General features: G+C 27.6%; 1 protein-coding gene and 1 long non-coding RNA gene across 7 annotated transcripts in view; one reads left to right on the top strand and one right to left on the bottom strand.

Annotated features, from left to right (window-relative positions):
- The window catches only part of Ipk1 (Inositol phosphate kinase 1), a 142,499-nt gene that overhangs the window by 86,605 nt on the left and 45,894 nt on the right, over positions 1–10,000 (top strand). The window lies entirely within an intron of this gene.
- Positions 5,665–10,000, bottom strand: part of LOC118450731 (uncharacterized) — a 45,158-nt gene continuing 40,822 nt past the window's right edge. The window contains exons 5-6 of the long non-coding RNA XR_004840860.2: positions 5,818–5,920; positions 5,665–5,721 (exon numbers count right to left, since the gene is read on the bottom strand). This is a non-coding gene — a long non-coding RNA (uncharacterized LOC118450731). The remainder of the gene's footprint in view (positions 5,722–5,817; positions 5,921–10,000) is intronic.

The following is a 10,000-nucleotide window of genomic DNA, read 5'->3' as shown; positions in this document are numbered from 1 at the left end:
AAAGAAAATGATAAAATTTTGTAGGGACAAAGTATGATTATAAGAAAGAATAAAGAGAAACGTTTATTCGCGTTCAACCCTTAAGGGAACGATAAGAAGAGGGCTCCGTTTTCATAGTGATCGTATAGTAACGTGTCTGTGATTAATACTAAGAATAAAAAGAAAAAAAAAAGAGAGAGAGAGACAATATAAGCAATCTCCATAAATGTAAAACGACCTAAAGAGAAAAATAATTATTACGAAAGATAAGAAAAAAAACAAAAAAAAAGAAAAAGAAAAAAAAGAAAATTAAAATTGCAAAAAAAAAAAAGACAGAAAAGGGCCAATCGATCTTTTAGCGCATATTGTTGATAAATAATCGATATATAAAATCTAATACAAATAAAACAATAATATATATTATTCATATATATTATTCATATAGAAACATATATATATATATATATATATATATATATTTCTACCTATGTCTAACAATTTTCAAATGAATTTATATATATATATATTGAAGATTAGAAACAAGGCGGAGAGAAAGAGAGATAGAAAGAGAGAGAGAGAGAGAGAGACAGAGAATAGTACCTTCAGCATTGTGATTCAATTTGTGATACATTTTTTTCTTGTTTTTTTTTTCTTTTTTTTAATTATTACTATTATCATTATTAGTACTACTATTACTACTACTATTACTACTAATATTGCTATTATTATTATTATTATTATTATTATTATTATCATCATGATTATTATTATTATTATTATTATTCTTATTATTATTATTATAATCAGTAATATTTTTTTTTCGTTTAAATCAGTTTTTAAGTACTTATATCTATCTACCAGTTTATATATATATATATACATACATACACACACACACACATAAGTACACGTCTATATACTCTTGCATTTAGAAATCCACTTTTCATTGGTTCTTTGTCGCTTATTCTCTTTCTGTCTGTTTTCGTCCTTTTAATGAAATATAAATTGTTAGACGTCATTTAATCGGAATAATTATAATTATATGTGCTCAAAAGGAGATGGAATAAATGAAGACAAACAAACAAAGAAACAAAATAAGCAAGGAAAAAATAGTGAAAAATAAAAATAACGTCGTACAAAATTTTTGACGAGATCGAGCTACGGCTAAGCGCGTGTCCCCCCCACCCCCACCCCCCGAATCTTCATTTTCGCGTGCGAGAGGGTGAATGCGAGGAAGCGGCGAATTAAATGAGAATTAATAAATCAATTAATTCATTAATTAATTAATTAATTAATAATTGATTGATTGACTGATTGATAGATTAATTAATTACTTAGAAAAATGGATATATATATATATATGCATATATATATATATATATGTATGTATGTATGTATGTATATATATCTATATGAGGTGGTGCCAAAAAAAAGCAAAAAGATTGAGAGAGAGAGGGAGATAGAGAAGGGATGTCCAATCAGTTTTTTGTACTTTTTTTTTTATTTTCTTTTTTAATTTTCATCGAATATCGGTGCGTAATGTAATAATTATATTTCGATGATATTCCTTTCTTTCGTTCTGGCACAATAGAAAAAGTATAAGAACAAAAAATCATAGGAGGAGATGGTGGAGGAGGAGGAGGAGGAGGAAGAGGAGGAGGAGGAGGGAAAGTGATGGACATTTTTTTTTTCAATATGCGCATCGTTCACACTTTGACAAAATACACATCGCGTCTCTAAGAGAGAAAAAGAGAGAGAGAGAGAGAGAGAGAGAGAGAGAGAGGGAAAGATGGAGGAGAATAAAAGATAAAAAGAAAACCAAATATCTTCGGAATGAACAATTAACGAAATCAGAAAGCATTAATAATGTTGTGTCGTTGTTGCTAGTTGTGTAAAAGTGAGTTTAAAAGGAAGAAAGAAAGAGAGAGAGAGAGAGAGAGAGAGAGAGAGAGAGAGAGAGAGAGAGAGAGAGAGAGAGAGAGAGAGATCAAAGTGGGATTAAAATGTGTATGCGTGAGAATGAAAGATGAACGTGAAGCGTCGTTTAAGGAATGAATTGTAATTATTATATATATATATATTATACATACATACTTATATATATTTATATATATATATATATATATATATATATATAAGTATATATACATGTAATCATTATCTATAGGATCTAAACAATCATATTCATCAATTGTCTATTTGTGAATATCGAAGTTAAGTATTAAAGATTTTGAGTTTTATAAATATTTCAAATTGATTAATTCTTCTTATTGATTATGTTCTAATTTGAAATATATTAATTAAAGCAAATAATTGTAATTAATTTGAGTCGGTCTTATTTTGTTCTTTTTCTTTCTTTCTCGTTTTTTTTTTTTTTTTATTTTTTTTATTTTTTTTTTTTTTTTTTTTTTTTTTTAATATATTCAAAAGGAAAATTTATATCATACAAATTGTATTAGGAAAATGATAGTTCTTAAGAGAAAAGATACGAGAGAAAGAGAGAATGAGTGAGAGAGATTTTTTGTCATATCTTATTATCAGATAGTGATCTCAGCAGATATGCATGCTGTATGTATGTATGTATGTATGTATGTATGTATGTATGTATGTATGTATGCATGTATACACATCTTGTAAACTATATATAGAACGAGAAAGAGAATGAGAGAGAGAGAAAGAGTCGTCTCCTTCAGGAAGAATTTGTACAAATCCGCTGGAGAAATATGGCGCCAGCAAGTCTGTGATTTTAGCTTGGTTAATTCAGTATTTTTTTAAATAAAACGAGACAAAAATCAAGATAAACGATATAAAAAAGGAAAAAAAAAATAAGAAAAAAAGGAAAAAAAGAGAAAAAAAGAAGACGATAGATGAGTGAGAGAGAGAGAGAGAGAGAGAGATAAGGACATCAAAAGATGACTAGAGAGAAATTTTTGTGAAATTGATTGAGCATATGTGTATATATAAAGTATATAAGTTGTGTATATGGTGGGTGTGTTTTTGTGTGAGTGTGAGAATGTGTGCAATGTATGTACATGTAATATGCTGCTATAGAATGTAAAGAAGGATATATATATATATATATATATATGTGTGTATTAGAGTGATAAAAATGTTGTATCGTGAAAGGGAAAAATTAGAAAATCGAAAACACGTTTAAATGATAATAGAGAGAGAAAGAGAAGAAAAGAAATTAGCCCACGAAAGAAAGAAAGAGAAAAAAAAATAAGAAAATAAAATTTGTAAGAAGCCAAGACTTTCCTTTCGGATTCTTTTCACTTCTTTTATTTTTTTTTTTTCCTTTTGTTTTCTTTTTTCTTTTTTTTTTTTTCTTTTTTTTTTTTTTTCTTTTTTTTTTTCGTTCTCTTGACTCGTGCGAAGTTTCGACTTTACTCGATGATTAATAATAATTATACGCATACATACATATGTGTGCGCGCGCGCGCGTGTGTGTGTATACGTAATAAAATAATAAAATTTTTATTTCAAAAGGAAGAGAAAAAAATATTAAGGTGGCGTGATACCTCGTTAAAAATTTTTAACGATAATAAAAATTGAATAACAGTTAAGAAAGTAAGTAATACTTTAGTCACGTAAATTCGTGGAATTCCATTTGAGTCATATCGTCGAGTCATAATAACTTCGAAATTTACTACGAGCATTTTTGTTTGAACATTATCGATTGTGCTCTTTCCTTTTTTTTTTTTTCTTCCTTTCTTTCTTTCTTTCTTTCTTTTTTTTTCTGCTCTTCTATAAAGTATAACAAATCGATCGAAAGACTCATTTCAAAAGTTGTTCCCTTCTTTTCAAAATTATACGAATAACAAATTTGTTCTTCTTGGCGTGAATTATTTAACGAGGAAAATATTTTTGAAAATCCTATGTACATATATATATATATATATATATATATATATATCGTCATTATCGTGGGTTTCATTTTTTTCTTTTCTTCGCTAAAGAACATCAGTCATTTCTCTTTTCTTTTCTTTTTTTTTTGTTCTCCATTACTATTATTATTTATTTCGTTTTATTTCGATTAGAGGAGGCTGAGATGTTGTCAAATTAAAAACGTGAATAATTGATTGAGAAAAACAGAGAGAGAGAGAGAGGAGAGAAAGAGAATGAATGAATGAATGAATGAATGCACGAATGAATGAATGAATGAATGCATGAATGAATGAATGAATGAGAAAGCATGTAGGGCCTGACAGGGGTGCTCAACTCGGATGTTACAGGGCCACGGGTCCTATTGATAATAATAATAATAATAATAATAATAATAATAATATTAATAATAGTGATAATGATAACAGTAATAATAATTATAATAGTAATAAATAACAAATAATATAATATAATAATTGTAAACTAATTGTGATGACGAATTGTACTGATTATTAATATAATTAATGAAGAAATATAAAAAGAAAGGAAAAAAAAAAAAAAAAAAAAAAAGAGGGATAAACTCATAATAATTTTTAAGCCAAGAGATCGTATTATAACAGATTTCTATGAAATTTATGCGAACGACGTTAATATCGACGAGAATAAATATAAATAAATAAATATATGAATGAATAAATAAATAAATAAATAAATAAATATATGAAATGAAGACAATGACCCGAAGCCGAAATGTGATCCGAATTCGGTGATCCTCTGTCGGCCGGATGCACAAACAAACAAAAAATAAATTTCAGTTTACACGTATACACACATACACACTAATATATATATATATATATATATATATATATATATATATATATATATATATATATATATATTAATTTGCGAGCGAGACTTTATTAGCGTATGTAAGTTGATCCGAGATGAATTAATTCTTTTAATCTAAAAAATGAAAAAAAAAAAAAAAAGAAAAAAAAAAGAAAACTAAAAGAATATAAGAAACAAGGAAAATATTGTAATTAATTTTACAAAAATCTTTGTAATAAAACAATTTTGAGCGAAACGTATGAGAGAGCGCATAAACACACACACAGACACACACATACCAAGAAAAAAGAATGAAAGAGAAAGAACACATCAATTGTAGACTTAATTATAATATACACAGCGAAAAAGAGTGAGAGTGAGAGAGAAAGAGTGTTAAAGAGCCAAAAAAAAAAAAAGAATGGCCGATCAATAGAAGAAAAATCAATCATTAACAAAAACATTAACAACAAGAGTAATTGTAACAACATGAGAATGAGATAGAAGAAAAGAATTACACACAGTTTTACATACACTCGAAAATCTGTAGATCGTAAGTTATTACTATTAATTATAATGGATTATAATTATATATCTATTATTATTCATTATATATATATATATATAATATGTATATGTATATATATATATATATCAGTGTATAATTATATTTAGTTTTTAGGTTACGATATATGATATGTCTATCATTTTCCGCTTGTACATATGCCCGTGAGCTCGAAAAAATTAAATCTTTAACGAAAGAAATCTATAATTTTTTCGACTGTTTTTGTACAGAGATAATAAAAACAAAGGCCTCGTGCTTATGAAATTTCATGAATATAAAAAAAAAAGAAAAAAAAAAAATGTGTTAAGTCATTCGATTTCTACACGACCATCCTCCCCCCTCCGTCCGTTTCCTTCTAAAAATCCTTTTTTTTTTTCTTTTCTTTTTTTTTTTCCTTGTTTCCTGGAAGGAGGTTTCCTCTTTTTTTGTCTTCTTGGTTTTTCCCCCTTTTTTCTTCTTCCTTTCTAATTTGACAATTCATACGATAGATTTTATATTAAACGTCGTACTGATATTTTATTTATTTATTTATTTATTTATTTGTTTATTTAAATATTTACTTCTTTTTTTTTCTTCTTTTGTCGTTTTCGTAAGAACTAAAATATGTTGAAAGAAAATTGTGTTGGGAATTTCTTTCGTACACTTTGTGACGCATGCAATTTACTATAACAAAAATAAATAGTAATAATTAAAAGAAAGAAAATAATAAAATTCACATAGAAACGTTCAAGTAGATTAAGAAATCGATCGAATCGTAGTATCATAAATCATTCATTTTGATTATTAAAATCATCGAAAGAATGGGAAATTTTTTGTTTTATTTTAATTAATATCATCTAACAACGTTCGAACGATTTATATTTGATTATTTCTAATAAACGATCGTTCGAACAAATTTTTAAATTAATTAAATAAAATTGATCTATATGCGTACGTATATTTATCGAATAAAATTCAACTTATACGTTATTATCAATTAATTATATATACGTGTTTGTTTATATTCGTACGTTTATATATATATCCAATATATGTGTATAACCACAATTTTATCTCGAAAAGGTCAAACAAATATAATCTGTGATAATTATAAGCATAAAATAAATACACATACATACATAGAGAGCTAGAGAAAGAGAGAGAGAGAAAGAAGTTATCAAGGATTAGAAGTATAAAGTAACAAAATGTGTCTTGTGTAGACTCGTTAAATAATCAAAAAGGCAAAATGATTAAAAAGGGTCAACTCTTTGAAGTATTATTTTATTCGAGACTATACATACTTTCCTAACATGATCCTAGAAACATTTCACTTGTGAACTTCTATTACCATGTATTCATAATTTATGTATAAAGAAACGAGATACATATACATATATATCTATATATGTATACATATATGTGTGTATATATAAATATATATATATGTTTTCATTTCACTCGTGAACTTTTGCTTTCATATATCTATTACAATTCATGTATATATTTATATATATATATATATACGAAGTAAAAAGTCATGTGTGTGTATGTATATATATATATATATATATCTCATTTCACTTATGAACTTTTGCTATTATATATTATAATTCATGTATGAAGAAGAAACATATATATATATATACATCCACAGGGTGGCCTAATAGTTTCTAGATGGTATTAACGATCACTTCTTTCGAGATTATTTACATCATTTTTTATTTTTTTATTTTTTTTATTTTTTTTTTTTTTTTATAAGATCGTAGAACTACAAGCATAAGAACTTTGTTTTAAGAAACCTGTTTGTTTGTTTGTTTGTTTGTTTTTTTTTTTTTCCCCCAATCAAATAACAAATAATTAATTTAATATTAATTTAATATTTCCCTAAATATTTATATTATACATAATATATGTTCTATCGGAACTCCACACACGCGATACAAAATTATTTTATATTTTTATTTTATATTTTATATTTTATATTTAATTGTTTGATCATATAAAAAAGAAAAGAACAAAGAAAAAGAAAAATTCAGCTAATGCAGCGTACGACGAAAGGTGAGGGGGAAAAAACATTTAAAAAAAAAAGAAAAAGAAAAAAAAAACAGAGTGAGAGAGAGAGAGAAGAATATTCGTAAAAAAAAAATTCCCATCTGGGGAAAAAATGGATGATCTCAATTTAAAATTTTTTAAATAAAAATTACTTCATAAAGTGTTAGCCAAGGGTAATAAGAGAGAACCGCAATGAAAGAGAAAAACGAACGATCAAAAATGTCTGCTCAAGTAAATATTCCCATTTTAAATTTAAATATGATGAAGAAAAAAAAAAAGAGAGAGAGAGAGAGAGAAAGGGAAAAAAAAAGAAGAGGAAGACGATACAAACAAAAATAAGAAAAAAGAAAGGAGAGAGAGAGAGAGAGTTTAGCTTATAAAAGAAATAAATGAAAAAGTGGATTAGCATTGTAAAAGAAAAACGTGAAAAGAAAAAAAACAAAAGAAAAAAAAGAAAGAAGCTTAAAAAGGAAGGAGCTTAAACGATGATAACATTCCAAATGAGTATTATTCACTCGATAAATTCAATAAAATAAAAATATTATTTATCACGTAATCACTTTTAACGGATATCACGATCATTATTATCATCGTTATCATTATTATTATTATCATTATTATTATCATTATTATTATACCTATAAAATATTATATTCGATATAGTTACGATAGATAAATTATAATAGAAAATGAATTAATTCGAATAGTTACGATCTAATACGACGACGTCGACGGGACACACAACCATAATCTTATTGAGCGATCAAGAAATGATCGTACTCGATGGCCAATAATCGAACGGTAGAAGCTTGGGGAAACTAGTTCGACGAGTCTCTCTCTCTCCTTCTCTCTCTCCTCTCTTCTCTCTCCTCTTTTCTCTCTCTCTCTCTCTCTTTGAGTTTCGAGAATCACACGCGACGATCATCCAAGAGAGTCACTACTCGTTGCGGTCCAGCCAACGATGGAAGCAATACAATACCATCCTCGTATCGATGATGGTTCCCTCCTCTCTCTTTCTCTCTCTCTCTCTCTCTCTCTGTCTTCCCCTCGCCCTTCCACGTCTGGTTTCGTCCCCTACCCGTATCTTCTACCCTTCTCTTCTTCACCCACCCTCTCCGTCACCCTCCCACTACTCAGAAAGTATCGATTCCGGTGTAGATATAACGTTAGTTATCTCTCTACCTACCACATGCATACTATGTACACTAGGAAAAACCAGATCTTTGATATTTTCTCGATTGGAATGATGGATATTAGAGTCGTATCGAGAGGAAAAAAAAGAAAAAAAAAAGAAAAAAAAAAAAAAGAAAAGGAAAAAGAAAAGATTGAAAGAAATCTTTTCCTTTTTTTTTTTTTTCTCTCTTCCATTCTTTTTATCCCCCTTCTTCCTTTTTCTTCTGTTTTTGTTTTGTTTTGTTTTGTTTTGTTTTGCTTTGTTTTTTTATTTTATTACTTTTCTTTTTTTTTTTTTTCTTTCCTTTTCTTTTCTTTTCTTTTGTTGCCTCAAACACCCTCGATTCCATCGTTCGATTTTTCTCGCAGCTCCTTTTTTCTCTTCCTTTCCTATTCTTTGTTGTTAAGTAAAGCGAGAAAAAAATCCGAAGAAGGATTTTTTTCAATGTCGATCGATCTTAAACTTTTGACGTTTATATTATATTAAAATTGTATAATAACGCCGTCATTCGTATATTTGATAAGAGATTGGAAATTTGCGGCGATGACATTCTTTTTTTATTTCCCCCCCCCCCCCCACCCCCGCTGGAAAATTCACTCGATCTCGTTTTTTGTTTCATTTCTTTTTACATTTTTTACTCATGTATTTTTATCATTCTTTTCATGAATTAACACGCGAGAAAACCCGTAGATACGAATAGATTGAAATCGATCTTACGAATCATTGATCAAAAATGAATCGATGTTTTGAGAAAAATAAACATTTGAAAGAGCTTCCAAACGCCGACAGAGTGTCTATTTTCTTTTTTTTTTTTTTCGATTTTTCGTTTTTATGGTTTCTCTTTGAAGTGTAACGAACTGCGTAATCGTAATAACGCGATTAATCTATTTTTCTTTTTTCCTTTTTTTATTTTTACATCCGACGAACTGAATTTATGAGAACAAATTTTTTTTTTTAATCTTTTCTCTTCCTTTTTTCCCCTTCCCCGCCATCACCCTTTTATTTTCACTCATTCATTTCTTTATTTTCATTCGTATAATATATTTTTCATTTTATTACATAATCATTTGTAGCATGCTCTCCTTTAGTAATTATAAAGTACATTATTATGTGATACATATGTATATGTAGATCATATTAATTATATATATATATAACTATATATAACTATTTATCAGAAGCCACGAACTTAATGACTATATAAATTTTGATATATATATATATATATATATATATATATATGTATATATATATATATGCAAATATATATATGTAGGTACATCTACATATGTATATATATATATATATATATATATAGTGTACCTGAACGTATTCCGTTAATCGCTTTGAGTGTTGTATTGGGTCTCGTGTTTGTGTGCGTGCGTTCATGCTTGTGTACGTATGTGTGTGTGTGTGTGTGTGTATGTGTCTCTTCGTCGCCTCGTCGTAAAATAGACAGGATAATCGGCTTCGAACGGCTATATAGTGCGATTTGTAGAACGTGCCTTCGGGCATTACGCAAACTAACAGGCCTCGTG

This window comes from Vespa mandarinia, chromosome 12 (assembly GCF_050613455.1).
Source record: "Vespa mandarinia isolate Hongniang chromosome 12, ASM5061345v1, whole genome shotgun sequence".
In the NCBI taxonomy this organism is placed as follows: domain Eukaryota; kingdom Metazoa; phylum Arthropoda; class Insecta; order Hymenoptera; family Vespidae; genus Vespa; species Vespa mandarinia.
The sequence above is the reverse complement of the archived record's forward strand: the minus strand, read 5'-3'. Positions and strand labels throughout refer to the sequence as shown.